Below are 19,392 nucleotides of genomic sequence, written 5' to 3' on the forward strand. Positions count from 1 at the left end.
CTAGTGCTGCTAAGAACATACCTGGTGATGGTGATGATGGTGGCTCTTCGCTGCAGGATCTGGTCGTTGTCCTCCTAGCAGAAGCGATTGCCTTCGTCGTTCTCGTCCATGATGGCGGCGTAGGCTCCTTTCCTCAGCAGGTCCTCGATCTCCTTCTTGGAGAACTGCTGGACCGAACTAAAGGCGACGCAGAGAGACATTTACACAAGTGGATTTAGAAAACTCTTTTTGAAAATAAACTAAGCGTACTGCAACAGCGACTGACCCAAAAATGACTTGGCATCTAGAAATATGACAGATTTCACCCCGTTGTTGTTGCCACTCATGCTCTGCAGGACGGGACGGTCCAGCCCGAGCTTCAGACTAGCTTTATCCAGCATTTTCCTCTCATAGTTTCTAGTGATCAGACGGTACACCTCCACCGCCTTAGACTGGCCAAAACAATGACGAACCGAGCTTGAGCCTGAAATAAAAAATTAAAAGAGGGGTCAAAAGAGCATCATGTGCAGCCGCTGTTCAACGTTTTTAAGCATTAAATGGGAAAATAATATACACTTAAAGAACCGAGGGAACAGAGCAGATATATATATATATATATATATATATATATATATATATATATTGTACCTGCAGGTCATTTTGAGGGTTCCAGTCAGAGTGGAATATCACACAGGTGTCTGCAGCAGTGAGGTTCACAAGCTCTTGATCAGGTGTTTGATGTGGGCTGGCATGATCCTTTCTGCAGCGATGAATAAAGAAAACAAAGAAGACATTATTAATAATAGTAACAACAATAATATTAGTATAACTATTTATATAGCACTTACACAATAATTGCAAGTGATTCTCACAACAAAAATAAAGAACAAAACAATAAAAAAACTAATTATTATAGGAATGTTAAAATACAAATAAATGATAAACATTCTGAGAGGCCGACTACAAAAGGTAGACTCAGACCCCGGCCACACGAGGACGAAAACGGCTAAACGCATAGGATTAACGCAAACGCAAACGCAAACAAGCTTCCGTCCACACGCAATAGTTATCCGGATAGTGTCTGCCCACACGAGACAGCTCCGTTTAGCTCCAACCGCTGGAGAAGCTGCAGTACATATGAAGGAGCCTGTACGTGGCGCTGTAACTTCCTCCACAAAAGCAGCGAAGAAGCATGGTTGACATGGTTGCCCTTCTGTTTATTCTCCGCGGTGGGGGCCGAGGGAACCGGGCAGAGTTTTTCGCCAGTCAACGTGTATTAAAGTTTAAACCTTCCGACAAAATTATAAAAGTGCCGGTCAAAGGTCTTCTTTGTTATTTATTGAGCTTTAAAACAAATGAATAACGACTCTATATAATATAATAATAAAAATACACGGAGCCTCTCTTTTTCCTCCCTCTCTTCGGACAGCGTCAGTGTCTGTTTCATGCAGCAGCTGATCCAGTAATGAGTGACCCGGCCGACAGTAAAAATAAACATATTTATAACTAGGTAGTTTGAGAGGTGTCTCCGTCCTGTCAGATTAGACTTCACTCGCGTTTATGTCCATATCGAGAGAAAGATAAATAATCTGAATTCAGTGTGCAGTTTACTTTGACGCGGGGGTGAGCAGCAGAGGTGGGGAGAGGCGGGGCTATTGCGCAATCATTATCAGAAAATGATCGCTGAAGCTGCAGTACATATCCACAAAAGCAGCGAGTAAGATCCCCCCCGGATGTGTAAGTCTGCTGTAGATGTTACACAAAGAACTGTAGCATGGTCAGTAGCGTCCGGAGCACGATAGCAACTCTGCGATCCGCCATTGTTGTTGTTGTTGGTGGCGAAACACATCAGCAATGGCGCGGGGTACGCGGAGGTGAGCAGCAGAGGTGGGGAGAGGCGGGGCTATTGCGCAATCATTATCAGAAAATGATCGTATAGGGCGTACACACGGAGCTGTTCTATCCACCTTGGGACCCGTTATCGTTTCCTCAGTCGTTTAGTGCCGTATGCGGTCGTCCTCGTGTGGCCGAATGGTCTATATGACACTAAACAGTAACGCAAACGGCCGTTTTTGTCCTCGTGTGGCTGCAGCCTCAATGGCTCTTGATGACATCAATGAGCAGTCCCAAAACATGCTGCTGTATAAAAAGAAATAGGTCCAGATTTCTTCTATTTAGTGTTGGATGATTTGTTGTATTGATTGCTGATGGATGTTATGATATCTTTTACAATTATAACAAAAAGATTATTGTAATTGGAATCAAAAAGTTTACAAATCGTAGTTTTAATAAAATGACTAGCAATATAGGATTTATTCAACAGCGGTAAAGTATTAAGTTACTAAATTAACGTACACTGAACTGTAAAACTTACCACTATTTAGGAAAGGACCTGATCAGAAGGATTGACTAGTAAGACAGCAAAGAGGCGGAGGAGGTCTCTGTCATGTACAACCATTGGTAGATGTTACACCTGAAAGAAAGATAAGGAAATAAGACAACACAGGAGGACAAACATCTTCTTAAGTAAAAGACCAAATCATGTCAAGCTTTAACTTGAGGCTGTTTTTTCAGTCTTTACAATGCACAGTTGGAAATTACATTCCAAAAGCTAAATTCAAACTCAACACCATAAATAACTGGGTACCAAAGTGCTTTACCTGATAGCACACGTTCCACACGGAGCATCTCCTCCCTCTCCACTGTTTCCAGTAGATCTCTACTGCCTGTCCAATAAAACTGAAATGCCCCAAAACAATCATATTTCAAAAGTTAAAAACAATAACTTGCTTTTGGCATTCAAATGTATTATAATCTCACCTTGTTCCTGGATGTCAGGAAGACGTTCCCTTCAAGTCCGCAACCAGTCATAGGAGTTCAAATGCAAAGCCTGAAAGAGGACAAGAGCGGGAGACTTACATGTTACAAAATAAGTAATACCAGAGCAGTGTTTAGGACATGCAGAGAACAGATCAAATCCCCTGACAGGCTCACACACTTTGGTGATGTCCTCATCTGATGATGATGTTTCATTTTTAGCAGCAAAGTAACATTACTCAAGGTATATGTTGGACCCAACTCATGTACAGTATGTTTTGCATCTCCTCAACAATGGTCTGTATAGTTGAGTAGAAACAAACTGTCCCTACAGTTTCAGGTAGATTAACAAAGAAAAGTTTGCAATGAAGCACAAAACCCCTCTTTGTATTAAGCTAGCTGCCACAAAAAGTACAGCTTAACATGCTAACCTGGTGGAGTTAGCTAACGTTAGCTAACTTCATGTCCAACACAAAACCTCTAACGTGCATTACATTGACGATTTTAAACACAACTTAACTCTCTCAACTTGTAAAATAACGTTAATTTAACATACCCTTAAATAACTACATCACGTTTTTCAGGGGCAACACAAACTGCAGAAAACGTTAGCTGCTAACTGTTGTTAGCTAAGACAGCTAGCTCGTAACGATAGCCTCCTAGCAAACGTAAAGTTACGTTAACATTAACTTAACGTTGTAAGAAAGCAAAACGAACCTTCGAGACATATTTTACTCTCAGACTGGGTGTAATTGTGTAGCGTTGCTTACCTCCAGAAGGACTTTTAGCTGTTTCCCAGTAGAGACTAGAGAGAGCTGTCAGAGCGGTTGCTCTCAGAAGAGCAGCATTGGGCGGACCAGATAAGACCAGAGAAGACCAGAGAAGAACCAGTTAAGTCTTGGAGCCCACCGACGTCTTCCATGTTGTTATTTTCATTGAGTAGTTTGCCTTATTGTCCTTCTCCTCCATTTTCTTCCTCTTCTCGAGTAGTCAGTGTGGTGCTGTTGCTTTGGTCTGGGTCTCTGGACCTGTGAGCTAACCACGCCCCGTTCATTTGCATATAAGGAATGGAAATGGCTGCTTCTCAGGTCGATTAAATGAAATCCTTGCTTCCCTCACTTCCGTCGTTTCCCTGCGTTTAGTCCCTCCCACCAGGGAAGCATGGAGGGACGCAAGGAAACCACGAGAAGCAGGGAAATGAGTTTTAAGAGCAATGGGACGTCCTTTCCTCTGGAGCGTCACGTGAAGCGACGTCCGTTTGTGATGACGCTGCACAGCTGATCGTCTGACAGCAGCTCTGTCCCCGTTATTTCCACACACACCCCCGCCTCTGTTAGTACACATTTACTGACACAAACATTTGTATCATCTGTTGTAGACCCAAATAAATAAAATAAAATAAGAACTCATTGTCAAAAAAGATAAACGCCATTCTTAAAATGTATAAACGAACAATAGTTTGATTAATATTGATTAGAGTGCACAATAGAAATAAAATAATTGAGAGAAGAAAAAGAGATATGTTATCTATCAAAACTCAGTTAGATTAACATTCATTGGATTGCACACTTTGTTTGTTTGTTTGGATATGTAGCACATTAACATTTTAATAGCACTTAATGACTGACTGAATGGAAATGACAATAAATGAAAATGTAAAACGAAAAAAGCGATCATGAAAATGTTTCCAAAAAATGAATTAAATGATTTTTGACCACTTTGTTGTTCAGATATATCACATATTTGTAACTAAATGATACATGAATTGAAACAAAACACGGTATAAACTGAGGAGTGACTCCCGTGAGGTTCATGTATTTTCTTCACTCTGCTCTCATGTCAAGAAGCATCAGATCAGCGCATGCACTGCCTCGTCCAATCAGTGAGCGATACACAGTAAGGGGGCGGGGTGAGTATCTGAGGATTTCATCGGAGGATGGTCTGGTGGTTCCTCGGTTATCGCTCCTCCATGATCGCTCCTCGCTCCTCGATCCTCGGTCCTCCGGCAGAAATAAGAGCCATGGGACGGTACTCAAGATGGCGCGGGCAAATCAACTTCCGGTGAGACCGAGGACCGAGGAGCGAGGAAATGAAAATAGTCGACCTGAGAAGCAGCCAATGTCTCATCATGAAATACAAGTCACATGAAATAAAGAAACGCGTCATTATGAAATACAAGTCATCTGAAATAAATAAATATGTCATTATGAAATACGAGTCTCTTGAAATAAATAAATGTGTCATTATGAAATACAAGTCTCTTGAAATAAATAAATGTGTCATTATGAAATACAAGTCTCTTGAAATAAATAAATGTGTCATTATGAAATAAAAGTCCAATGAAATAAATAAATGTGTATTTAAATGTACATGTATACATATTTATTGCCTAATTTATTTATTTTATAATTTATTTCATAGGCATATTTATATATATATATGTATTTATTTAATTATTTATGTATATATTTATTTATTTAATATTGGCTTAAATGGCATTGCATACATACCAGTTATGTGCACCCCTGTACTACAGCAAAAGTATTCTCCGTCGGGACTACCTGCAACAACACCACGCCGTTATCAAAGATGTTCTATTGAGAAGACGATCACTACGTGACAAAAGTTTTCAAAACCGTGGCTACTGAAATCAATCTTACTAACTGCTGTCTGTGCAATTTACTCCGCGCGAGTTGGCAGACTTTATTTTGCTTACTTTAACATCATTTTTCATGGTGGGGCTAAGCCATTTCTTGGTATGGGTGCAGTGGCGTTTTTATATGTACACAAGTGGTGGGGCACAAAAAACTTAGATGTCTATATATAAGCTTCTGAGGTTCATGGCTGGTGAGGCTCTGACTCTTCAGGTTTACAAATATTATATTTTGACCTAAATCAAAATATAATAATATTTTCAAAAGCTTTTTTTGTCTGATGCTTCAATTAATTTTAAACAGACAGTTCAACAAAAGGATACCCAAAAAATGTAATTTTATCATTTAAATATTGAATTGTTCTCTCTTAGTAAGATCCCATTTTCAATAAAATTGCAGTCTTACCTTGACATGAAGATGAAGTCCATTTGCCTATCCTTCTGGACAACAATCTCTATTACTTTTTTGTAAAAGTCCTCCTTATGTTCTTGTAGTTTCAAAAGTCTATCATAAATCTGATCTAATCAATAGATTTATGATTCGAAAATTATAAAAGTAGGGTAGACATGTGGATATTATCCGGCTGAACAAAACGTGCATTTATCTAACAGGTTTGTTTCCCACAGACCTTATTTTGAGCTATTTTCTAAAATCCTATGGAGAAATATCATTGCTTTTTTGTGGAGGGAAGCCATGCGCAGTTTATTTCCGGGTTTTAGGACGCCTCACTGCAGCTCTCTCTCCTCCTCTTCACACACCACACTTTTCGCGGCACACGTACTTACAGCCAATCAGCTCTGAATTATGTGAGATGACGTATGGTGGGGATGGCAGCACTATGCCCCTATTGTCATTATTTTTTTGCCACACACATTAAATAGGACAATACTCTGAGCATGCGCAGTGTAGTTTTTACAGTCACCATTGACTTAAACAGGGAGAGGGAGGGGCAGGATCGGGTTTTGTCCCACATGGCTCAAAACAGCTCAATAGGCACACACTGTAGACACTAATTAGAAGAACACAGACTAAAACAGCAATGTACAGACGAATCAGATGATTAAACATGATCTTAAAATATATGATATTTTTTTTTTTTTTTTTTTTTTTGCATTTTTTTGTAATCATTACTTTTAATACTTTCTGCTGACACTAGGTGGGGCTGTGCCCCACCTGCCCCTAATGACCAGTCGCCACTGTATGGGTGTAGCCTACCCCAGCCATACCCTGGCGCTGCCACTGGTGGCACGTATGGGGCGGGCCATTCTGCACATGCGTTACGCAATTAATTCAAAAAATTAATTACCGCCGTTAACGCGATAATTTTGACAGCACTAGTTTATACATTCCTGTGTGTTAATAGTTGAAGGAAAAAAGTACATTTTTCCTCTTAAATATAGAGAGGTTTTTTATAGATTCCTGAAACAATGTTCCCTTTTTCTTAAAAGTAGATTAGCGCAATAGTCTTTTTCTTTCACTTTTACCCTTTTTATCAAAAGGGTGTTTTTAGGCTATTTTTGAGGAGGTAAAATGCAGAATTACTTGTGAGTTCTGTTTTGAGTGAAAAGATTACCCCTTTGAGTGTTGTTCTTGGTTAACCATTAATAGGCTTTGCAAATTAACAAGAGAACTGCGAAGGACATTTTCCCCAGATATAATGGTTAAATTCTTCTTAAGTTAATGATGCGCATCCTGCAGGCCTTGAGAATTGAGTCACACAGTTAAGAGAGACAATGGTCCTTCTGATTCTGGGTAAACTGACTTCGGGTGGATGGAAGTTCAGAGAGGGCCTGGAGGTATGAAGACAGTTACGTTTTGTTGGATAGCTGGTCTTGAGGAGGTCATGAGATGATGACTGTTACATTTCCAACAAGTATGGCTTTCATAAAGAAACACATATGACTTGTGTGATAAGCTACATGATAAGATGTGTTTTGCTGCAAACTGAGCCTGTTTGGTTCTCTGCTGGCACGCGTTGATTCACTGTGACACAGCATCTTTTGCATCTCCCAATGAGATGACCTGAAAAGATGACCAGCTGACCTAACCTAACCCCTCCTGTTTTATTCTTGTATATCTCCTGTTGAGTCCTGGCGTTCGCTCTCTCTTCTCGGGCTGCCAGGACCGAAGGATCTAAGCAGCATGCGAACAAGGGCAGGAGTACTCCTTACATTACAGTATATTATATTGTATTATATTGTATTGTAATGTATTATATTGCATTTTATTATTACCTTTTATAATTAAAACAGATTATTGTTTAAACTGGTATCCTGGTGTTCTCTGATTTCCTTCCTGTTATGATTTTAAGCAGGACTCGCCAAAACGACACGCGGAGCCGAGTTGGGTTGTAAAAACCTCAAGACTCCAACAATACTGACAAATGACATATTATCCTTTCATCGTCTGTTCTGTAAGGAGGAACAACGGAGTGGAACTACACTTAAAAACGGTTCCAATACGAATATTGTGTCCTTAAAACGAGCCACCTCGCAATTGTATGCACCTTGCTATTTAATCTGATGGGAAATATATCATTCAAAATAGAGAAAGTAAATCATTTCTTTCGTTTTAGAGAAAGTCAATCATTTATTTCGTTTTTCCGCTTAGAAAACTAGGCGAATGCTCAATATTACATTACATTGCATTTACATTACATTGCATTTAGCTGACGCTTTTATCCAAAGCGACTTACAATAAGTACATTCGACCAGGAAGACACAACCTTGAAGAAAACAGAATCATATAAGTACATACAATACACGCGATGACGTGACGATGACGTGACGATGACGTGACCTGTGCGCGTCCCCGCGAACAGGGCTTCAATCTACGGCAAGGCTTCAACCTACGGCACAACACCGGCCAATCACAAAGCTTTGATGCGTTCAAGTCATAGACTGTATATATAAATGGACGTAGGGTCCGTGACGTCACCCATAGGATTCTACAGAGTTGCCGTGAAGCCCTTAGTAGGCGGAGTCGGCCACTAACGGCTCGACAGTGACGTCAGAGTTAAACTCCCGCCTTCTCCAGCCTGCTCCAAATAAGGGCAAAGAGGCGGAGCCTGCTGCCACCGAGCTGGAAGTTCCAGAGCTAGCTACCAAGCTAAGCTAACATGCTCCCCATCTGCACGCTGCCGTCGCATTTTACGTTTCTAAGGTAAGCGGACATGAAACTATTCAGCAAAACTATAAATAATAACCTAAGTTATTGAGCTTTTAGCATAATACTTCAGAATCTTAAAACCCCTTAACGTTTGTATGCAATTGTGCTAAATTCAACACTGGAATCAAGCAAATATTAATATGTTTGCATGACATTAGTTATTTATATTTTGATATCACTTAACTATACGTTTAATACATTTAAGTCAAGCTAAGGTACATGTGATGGTAGCTAGTTAGTACTCTTACCTGTGAGGCCTCCTCCAAACAGCATAATAACCAGACTGTATCATTAAAACTAAGTACCAGTTATAGATCCTTGACTTTAGACAAACAATTCAAAAGACAAAATGTATTTAAAGACCAATCTTTATTTGAATGTGCCTCTTAACCTGAGATATTAGTTATACAGTAATAGTATTGACAATCTAAAAAAACTGAGCAACTCAACAGTCAACTGTATGTTTCTTATTGTCTAAAGCAGGGGTAGCCAACACGGTGCCCGCGGGCACTCAGTCGCCCGCAGGGGCAACGTGAGTCGCCTGCAGGGCATGTTCTACAAATAGCTCGCCAAGCAAATCCAAAATGTATAAAATACACAAAACAAAAAAGGAAATGTAATTAAAAGAATCTACCCTATGCATAAACGAAACCTAAATCATAGCGAACTCTATCTACTTACTACAACTCTATATCTATCTAACACCCCTCCTCCCCCACCCCACAATGAATATCGACCAATCATGTTTTTGCTTAATTTGCGGGACCAGCGTTGCAGTCGGGAAGAAAAGCAATGTGGCACCTCCCTGCTGATTTTCCTTCTGGCAGAATCTACACAACACATCAGCCCCATTGAACACAGCCTAGTCATGCCAGCCTATACTGCACATGAGGGGCAGAGTTTTACTCTGTGTGTTGTAACTTGCATACTGTCGGAGTTTTGAGGTTTTTACAACCCCACTCGGCTCCGCGTGTCGTTTTGGCGAGTCCTGCTTAAAATCATAACAGGAAGGAAATCAGAGAACACCAGGATACCAGTTTAAACAACAATCTGTTTTAATTATAAAAGGTAATAATGCAATGCAATATGATACATTACAATACAATATAATACAATACAATTATACTGTAATGTAAGGAGTAGGCCCACTCCTGCCCTGGTTCGCGTGCTGCGTAGATCCTTCGGTCCTGGCAGCCCGAGAAGAGAGAGCGAACGCCAGGACTCCACAGGAGATATACAAGAAAAAACAGGAGGGGTTAGGTTAGGTCAGCTGGTCATCTTTTCAGGTCATCTCATTGGGAGATGCAAAATATGCTGTGTCACAGTGAATCAGCACGGGCCAGCAGAAAACAAAACAGGCTCACTTTGCAACAAAACACATCTTATCATGTATCTTATCACATAAGTCATATGTGTTTCTTTATGAAAGCCATACTTGTTGGAAATGTAACAGTCATCATCTCATGACCTCCTCAGGACCAGCTCACCAACAACGCCTAACTGTCTTCATACCCCCAGGCCATCTCTGAACTTCCATCCACCCGAAGTCAGCTCACCCAGAATCAGAAGGACCATTGTCTCTCTAATTGTGTGTGACTCAATTCTCCTGCTCTTTTAGGAGTCTTGAAATGAACGCACATACATTTCTCTCACAAACTAACACTTAACATCCCATAGCCTATATCAGGTGACATAAAAATGAATATACCAGAATTACGCTGTATCGAACTTTTTGCCATAATACTTTACATCAATCTCCACAATACCTATACATTTATTCCACTTGACGCACACACACACACATGGCGTAATCTCCACTAGGGACAGGGGGGGGACATGTCCACCGCACTTTTCGAAATCCCGTTTGTGTCCCCCCAATTTACAAATATGTTTATAATTATTTTTTAACGCAAGCCGTCATCGCCACGGAGGAGCACACAGCCTCTGTGAGCGAGCGAGACAGAGGGAGAGAGAGACAGCGAGCGAGGGAGCTAGGGAGGGAGGGAGAGAGAGGGAGAGACAGAGCGAGAGCGCTAGGGAGAGCACACTTCTATCTATTTAATATAGATAAAGTAAGAAATCATTCCAATGTGTACTATAGGGCAGTACAAAAACAGTTTAAAAGGGGAATGATTAGTAAATTATGCATAAATAAAAAGAAAGAATGCTAACATAAGATAAGAATAAACAAGTTTAAATGATTTGTTATTGGTTGTGATAATATTCTAAAGATGATTGGAGTATTGAAAAGTATACAGCTTCCTTTCATATGAGTGTTGAGAGCTGTATCCATAAATTCATTTTGTGCTCAAAGTGCACCAGATTGATGCATTTCACTTCAACATTTTAAAAAACATCTTCCCGGGGGTGCATGCCCCCGGACCCCCCTGGAGGAGGTGAGGACCCCCCTAGAGGATGTGAGGTCCCCCCTGGAGGATGTGAGCCCCCCCCTAGAGGATATGAGGCCCACCCCCAAATAAAGCAGGTTAAAATAATTAAATTGCATACATTTTCTTTTAGTAAACACTGAAAACGAGTCCCACAGACCCAAACAGCACACAAAGGTTAAAGGTAAGCATATAATAATAATGTTAAAATGTGCTAAATATATACACTGCAAAAAACAAAAAAAAGAGGAGTAAAAGTAGCCCCCGACTTGTTTTATTTTTTGAAAGTAGCCCTCATCCTAAAAAAGGTTGGTGACCTCTAACATCTACATGCTACCACTGGCTCAGATAATGAAAAACAACAAAATAAGTTACCATAGCTATGCGGATGACACACACATTTACGTAACAATTTCACCAGGAGACTATGCTCCAATTCAAACACTGAGTAAGTGCATTGAACAAATCAATGACTGGATGTGTCAGAACTTTCTCCAATTAAACAAAGATAAAACTGAGGTAATGGTCTTTGGAGCCAAGGCAGAACGTATAAAAGTTAGCACTGAGCTTCAGTGTGCAATGTTCAAAACAACAGATAAAGCCAGAAATCTAGGTGTAGTCATGGACTCTGACCTGAGTTTCAACAGTCACATTAAAACAGTTACTAAATCAGCCTACTATCACCTAAAGAATATATCTAGGATTAAAAGACTAATGTCACAGCAGGATTTGGAAAAACTTGTCCATGCTTTTATCTTCAGTAGACTGGACTACTACAATGGTGTCTTCACAGGTCTCACTAAAAAATCTATTAGGAAGCTGCAGCTGATTCAGAACGCTGCTGCTCGAGTCCTCACTAACACTAAGAAAGCGGATCACATCACTCCTGTTCTGAAGTCTTTACACTGGCTTCCTGTGTGTCAAAGAATAGATTTCAAAATACTGCTGCTGGTTTATAAAGCACTGAATGGTTTAGGCCCAAAATACATTTCTGACCTCCTGCTAAATTATGAACCATCCAGATCTCTCAGGTCTTCAGGGACTGGTCAGCTTTCTGTCCCCAGAGTCAGAACTAAACATGGTAAAGCAGCGTTCAGTTATTATGCTCCAAACATCTGGAACAAACTCCCAGAAACCTGCAGGTCCGCTGCAACTCTTACTACTTTTAAATCCAGGCTGAAGACTTTTCTTTTTGTCGCTGCTTTTAATTGAACTATTAATATCTTAGACTGCACTGTAACTTTGATCCATGTACTTTTTTCTTTTAATGTTTAATTGACTGCACTGTAACTTTTATTCATGTATTTGTTCTTTTAATGTTTATTTTATTAGCTTTTCTTTTTAATGACTGACTTTAAATGCCATTTTCTTAATCTCTTTCATTTTTTGTAAAGCACTTTGAATTGCCTTGTGTTGAAAAGTGCTATATAAATAAACTTGCCTTGCCTTGGTCTAAAGCATTTATTATTTTCATTTTCCCAATCTCATATTCAGTGTGGACGGATTGAGACAGCCTGGTGTCCAGAGAGCTGCAGAGACTTCAGGGAGAAACCTCCGTGTGATGGACGTCCTGTCTGTTGGTTTGGAGAGGACTGAGGGTCTTTCCTCTGCGAGGAGGACCAGGGCTGATGAAGGAGCCCATGCTGGGCAAAGCTGATACCAACTGCACAGGCCTAGTCGGTCACTTTATTTGACTAAATGTGCTTAATACATTTAATAGGTTTACACCTTCTGTCCATATGTGCTTTTTATTTAAAACATTTGATTAACTTTTGGTTCACATTTCCATAAATTGTATTTGCACTCCTTTTGTCCATTAATCTTACTGAAAATGTTAGATTACACATTCACATCTGACTGAAGATTGGCCCCATTTATTTGTGACATTGCAAAACAAGGTACATGTTGTGAAGCTCATAAAGTGAGGCAAATAGAAATAATCAGCTGATGGAGTGTAGATGTGGAAATAGCTGCATTCGATCAGCTGACTGTTTTTACAATAAAAGTAGTTTCTTAGTGAATGTCCTGTACTGGTCTTAACATCTCATAACATCAGCTTTTAATGTTCCTCTTGGATGTTCTTCTTGACCCTCAGAGAAGGAGAAAATGTCGTGTCTTTCAGGCATGTCCTTTCCTAACAAAAATGACAGGAAACATAAAACATATTATTGCAGAACAAGTGTGTTATTTATGAAAGCGGTGTGTTTGTGTGTTTAGGGGCTGTAGATATAATTATTTTGTAATTGTAATGTTTTTTTTTTATTTCAACAATGAGCTACAAAGACAATCAGATTATGAATGAACAGTATGAAGTTCATCAACATTGAAATATATGTTATTATCAAAATAATATTTAACTGTTATCAAAACGTAGTGCAACTGTAGAAGCTTGCTATGTTGTCTCACTGAAAGAATCACTTTTACCACGTTTTTTACAGACAATATTGAGAGATAAATAGTAGCAGTTCTCACTATGTGTTAAATATCTTTGCCTTCAATACATTAAATTAGAAAGCTGACAAAGTCATATTGCTTGTTAACATCTAAATGTAACTTTTTGCATGGAAAAAACCCTCAACTTAACTGATGTGTAGGTGATCTAGTATTTAGTATTGTTTAATGGAATGTATATCAGTGTATTCAAGTCAATACTTCATTCATTTAAACCAATATCTTTCTTGATTCTTTGTACAGTATGAAAAAAGAGTATTTGTACCTGTGCTGAGCGAGAGAGAGACCTTACGTGCATTGTTGTTGTTAGCATCTGGTGCTAGCTAGCTGCGCTAATGGATATAAGGAGCTGTTTAAATGAAAACAGAGGAGCGACATTTCGCCACAACTGCGCCGAGCACTTGACTTTGTTATGGAAATAATTGTCATAGACGCCAAGATGTGACATACAGGACAAACCTTGATGTCTGTTTACCTCCTTTAAGGACACAGGCTGCTTAGCCAATAATGTTATTGTTCCCATTCTGTGACCGGTCAATACTGGGTCACAGATGGTCTGTGTTGTGGGTACACTGGGACACTTCCTTCTCTGTATTTGTGGACTCCAAGGTGAAATCTTCGAGGTCATAGGTGTCCGAGGCAAGTCGCTCAGTGTTCCCACACTGTTTAGGCTATCTTCTCAAATATGTTGTTTACTCTCTGCGAAACCAGTTAGATGGGCTGGCAAGAGAGAGGCTCTCCAGAATTGACGTGGCAACTCTACCGTGAAGTCAGAACCTCTGACTCTTGGACTTGTGATGTGAATCCTCCGGCCGTTAACTCCAAATAAACCGTCATGTGTTTGACATCAAAGCTACTGCTCTTCCCGTGTCTCCTTCCTGAGTCGGTGACTCCCACTGCATAGCTACACAGAAGTTTCCTCTACAGACTTTATGCAGGAAGGCAGACAGTGGGACATTGTACGAGAAGTCAGCACACTCAGCACGGATAGTGCGCAACATGATTGCAGCGTCCAGGCAGCTCCGGTTCGAGCATATGCCTTGAGTTGCACATAGCTCCAACGCCCATACCACCGACGACATGTTTGTTTACTGTCCTGGCTTCACGGCCGCACACCATTTACGTCACAGCCAGGCATGAGTTAGGGAACGCTGGATTTGTGAAGAACTCCCCTCTTCCTAAACCACTAATACCACAGTACTGGCAAAACGGGAGGAGCAGTGAAAAACAAGCGCCCCTCATCCCAATCCACCCACACCGCAGTATTTTTTTCTTTTTTTTTACCCAAAAAATATATTGTATATTATCGGGGCTATTAATACTGGTATCGGGTTTATCGGGATGACGTCATAATTCCTAATATCGGACCGATAATTATCGTGCATCCCTAATTTAAACCAATATCTTTCTTGATTATTTGTACATTATGAAAAAAAGAGTCTTTGTACCTGTGCTGTGAAGTTCACTGCTGTGAGGAGTCCAGTTCTGTCTCTCACTCTCTGGTCCAGCCTGTCTGCATCACCTGGACACCTTAAACAAACAGATATATATGAAAAGTACCATGTGTACAAACAATATAACTGATTCTCTTCTGTTGAACATGTTGGATTGTGTATTGTCCGAGTCAGGGGCCTTTTTATTTTACTGTAACTTTGGAAGTTGTGTTACCAATGCTTACTGTTTATTTGATACCCATTTGGTAATGCAATTAATAAAAACAAGGTTTGGGTTCGTTCTTCAGATGACTGTGACGTTAACGTGTAAGCTCAATAATGAACTCCAGCTTAACCAACCATATTGTAATATGACATTAATAATTGTAATATACACATCTTATTGTGAGGTTGATTTCAAATACACTACTTCGACATTAGCTTGTCTACATATTTGAGCATAGCCAATTTAAATTAACCTTAGATGCATACAGTTCCTACCTACATAATAAAATATCTCTAAGTTACAAGGATGTAACCTTATTTTATCAACCTCAAACAGAAGCCGTTTGTTCAACAGTATTATCCCACTTAACGCTTAACACTTGTCTATTTCGTTTTAACCTTTATATATAGTCTATGATTTTAACTTGGAGGCTACGATTACAATCGTTAGCACCAATGTAGCTACCACTAGCTTACATGCTAACCCAAGCCTTACCATTCATTACATAGCTGATTAAAATCATTAACACATAAATAAAGCACTCGAATTTCACTTACCGCATTCATGCACCGTCTGTTTTAACCGCAGAGCGAGTCACAATAGTCCGATATATAAGCATGAAGAACAAACAACCACGGCCGGCTACAAGTTGTGTTTCCTGGATGAGCTGAGCAGGCAGAGTCCCTGTAACTAGCTTCACGGAGCAGCTAGCAGAGACAAGAAGCTAACAGCGGCAGGCACTTGACAGAGCCGTCACTCAATGTGACCACGCCCTAATTTATGCACAAACTTTAAGACCTAATATAAATAAAAGGGTCGCGTTAGAAAACAATTCACTCACAGATCCATAATCATGAAGGTGGAATCTAACTATATCGCTAATAAAATGTATGGAGCCAGGGGTAGAAACATGTTTTTTTCTGCTGTAAATTTGGGCATTTTAACATGGGGTCTATGGAAATTGCTCCTTTCTGCAGCCATCGCCTATCGGCCAATATATGAACTGCAGTGTGTGGCACTTCCGTATTGGCTTCCCGGCTCTACCCCACAGTTTGCCGCTTGGTTCAAGTGCATTATTCTGGCACAGGAAGATTATGTTATAGGACATCAACGATAAAACAGAATATTGTTGTTCTATTTTTAGACACATCTGGCGATCGACTTGGAATCTCCCGGTCGATCGCGATCGACTGGTTGGGCACCCTTGCTCTAGCACCTCAAAAATAAAGGATTTGTGACTTATAGGTGGGGTAGGTAATGTTGGAGAAATCAGCTCGAGTGCTCTAGAATTTGAAAATACACAGCCGGAAAAAATCTGCCACTTCCTTACAGAGCCCCTCCTCCAACACACACGAACGCGCACATGACCAATGAGGGCACGAGATAAGTTTGAGCTGTATTATGTAAGTCCGCAGACACTTCATTTAATTAATAATGCATTACTTTACGTAAGATACGTTGTGTACTGTATCTTGCTATAAAAGTTACATCCTACAATGTATGCACTTTAAAAGGTATGTTTATGTCAGGCTGCCCTTCACATTACTGAAGGCGACATTTATTATGTAATTTAATTGTATACTAATGCAGTGGTCCTTTCTCCATCTATCTTTCAGCTGTGGGGTCCTTAGACTGAAAACATTGAAGACCCATACTGTATGATGTATAGAAGATATTATTTCTACCTCAATTTTTTCTCGTTGCTGCAGTGTTTCACACTCTCAAAAGACTCATTAAAATGTGTGTAGATGGAGTAAAGCACCCAGGCATGTATGTTTGTTTACTGTATGTTCTCACGCTATGAAAGATTCTATGTCTATCGATCGATATAGGCTACACACACACAGACAATAGCCCACTGAGAAATGAAGGTCAACAATAGCTACTAACTAAAGCTGTATGTTTGAGTCTGGAGAGTCTGTACTGAACATCTCAGAAGCATCCTTCTTCAAACAACTATGTCTACTTCTCTCTCCCGAAAATATATATTTTTCCAATAACAAACACAGCGTCATTGGACATAGATTTTTTTTAAAGAATGTTTTGAAAGGTCATGACCGACAGAACAAGATAAGCAGATACAGTACAAGCTACATGGATTTTCTCCGGAGGGTGGGTGACATCTCCCTTAGGGATAAGGTGAGAAGTTCAATCATCTGGAAGAAACTGGGAGTAGAACCACTGCCCCAGAAATAAGCCAGTTGAGGTGGTTCAGGCACCTGGTAAGGATGCCACCTGGCCGCCTCCCTAGGGAGGTTTTCCAGGAACATCCAGCTGGGAGGAGACCAAGGAGCAGACCCAGGACCAGGTGGAGGGATTACATATCCACGCTAGCCTAGGTACGCCTTGGATTCCCCCAGTTATGGCGCGTTTCCACTGCAGCGGGTAGCCCCGTTTAAGCGTCCTTAACCGTCCTCAAGCGGCCAGGCCGGTTTTTGGTGGCGTTTCCATATAGCCTAGTACCGGCCAGCGGGTACTTTTTCCCTCTTTTTCCGGCCTCATAAAATCGTGGTTCCCTCAGACCAGGGCCAGGGCTGAACTAGTGACGTGAACACTCTCGACTGCTGATTGGTCAGAGAGAATCGTCACAAGATTGCGCGCGAGTTCATCCCTAGCGTCGCATATATATCTAGAAGCAAGCTTGCAGCATTTTTATACACAGCATTTTGTAAACGGAGGAGCAACAAAAATGGCTACTTCTAAGAAAAGCACACCGTGGTCGACCGAGGAGGTGACGACGTTCCTACATCTCATTGGGGATGATCAAATCCAGCGGGAGCTCGACGGAACAACTCGAAATGTGAACAAAAACAAAGCCGATCGCCCCGCCTACACTGCGTTGCTACCCCAGGTCCTAAACTGTAATGGAAATGTGCCACGGCCTGAGCCGGCCAGCGAGGCAGCCCGAGGCCAGAGCGAGGACGCTTAGGGACGCTTAAACGGGGCTACCCCGCTGCAGTGGAAACGCGCCATTAGAGCTTGTTGATGTGGCCAGGGAAAGGGAAGTTTGGGGCCCACTGATGGAACTGCTTCCCCTGAGACCTTATTTGGCTCTTCTGCAAGAATAGGACCTGGGGCCTCATTTATAAAGCGATATACGCTCAAAAGATGGCGTACGCCAGTTTCTACGCAATGTTTGCGATTTATAAAATACTAACTTCACGGGAAAATGTGCGGTCCTCCACGCAAACTCTAACCCATGCGTACGCACTAAGCACAAAAACGGGAGAGACGAGAAACTGCGACACCGTTGGCAGAAGGAAGAATGGAGAGAAATATGTGGAAATAATACCATAAATAAAATGTTACCTCTCATTTATCATATATGAAGAATTCATTTTCAAACATTGATTAAAGCCAATCTTAAAAATGATTAAACAAACGCCTGTTTGCGACTCCTCAGTGCACACACACATAACTTGGAGAAATAAATAAATACGGATATGTTATTTAAAACCACCTCGAATATGTTGTGTTAATGTTATGAAATGTTTTCTCATAAATTATGCGGTAAGCAGAAGGACAGAATTACGTCTAAACTGACGCCGTGTTGCATTTCTATAGGTTGTTGATACGAGCATGGTTTTATATACTATCATGTTTAATCGTGTTTTATGCCGTTTGCCAAGACTTGATAAGTCGCTCGTAAAACACAGGAGGTATGGAAGCTAAGAACACCATATGTGGTAAATTGTACAGCTAATATAACACAACACATTGGTTGTATTTCCTTTAACTGGTGGATATAGGGTTGCTGCGGGGGGGTTGAGACGCACAGGCTGCAGTGGAGACGCTGCGCACAGCTGATCGACAGCTGGAACACAAACCACCAAATACAAAAACATAATTCAGATCCAGTCGTCATGACTCCACACCGGAGGGATTCCCTGATCATTTCTTACAGTCTCTCACCAAGGGGGTGTCTCCTGTCCCCGGTACAAACACACTGCCTGAGGAAGCCTATATTGTTTTTGTCATTAACCTTTTTCGGGCCATTTATTTATTTATTTTGGTGACGATCCGACCTCCATGCTGCTACTCTGGTTCAAACTGCATCCACCAAACAATATGATTTATCTCGACCTCCCCAAAATAACCAAAATCTGACACGGTGTGAGATGTCTTTTTTAGCTGTTCTGTCGTAATTTCCTGCTATCTTCTTCATAAAGTCAGTCAGAATGAATGGGCGTTTCTTTGACTATTTATAGGCAAATATGGGCGTTACGTGAAGCCCGCAAAAGCCTCACCGCATTTCGAGTCGGTTGTGATTTATAAAG

At 40.7% G+C, this 19,392-nt stretch overlaps 2 long non-coding RNA genes across 3 annotated transcripts; both read right to left on the reverse strand.

The window, feature by feature from the left end:
• Positions 1–271: 271 nt before the first annotated feature.
• On the reverse strand, positions 272–2,666 carry LOC117551612. Of its 2 annotated transcripts, XR_004569827.1 has the most exons (4): positions 2,640–2,666; positions 2,354–2,452; positions 628–739; positions 272–463 (listed from the first exon to the last, which is right to left on the reverse strand). It is a non-coding gene; the product is annotated as an uncharacterized LOC117551612 (long non-coding RNA). The 2 variants fall into 2 exon arrangements; XR_004569826.1 differs by lacking the exon at positions 2,640–2,666 and having other exon boundaries at positions 2,354–2,526.
• Position 2,667: 1 nt separating this feature from the next.
• LOC117551613 lies at positions 2,668–3,848 on the reverse strand. The gene is made up of 3 exons (XR_004569828.1): positions 3,567–3,848; positions 2,800–2,869; positions 2,668–2,718 (listed from the first exon to the last, which is right to left on the reverse strand). It is a non-coding gene; the product is annotated as an uncharacterized LOC117551613 (long non-coding RNA).
• Positions 3,849–19,392: the final 15,544 nt, after the last annotated feature.

Source organism: Gymnodraco acuticeps, unplaced genomic scaffold (assembly GCF_902827175.1).
Source record: "Gymnodraco acuticeps unplaced genomic scaffold, fGymAcu1.1, whole genome shotgun sequence".
Classification (NCBI taxonomy): domain Eukaryota; kingdom Metazoa; phylum Chordata; class Actinopteri; order Perciformes; family Bathydraconidae; genus Gymnodraco; species Gymnodraco acuticeps.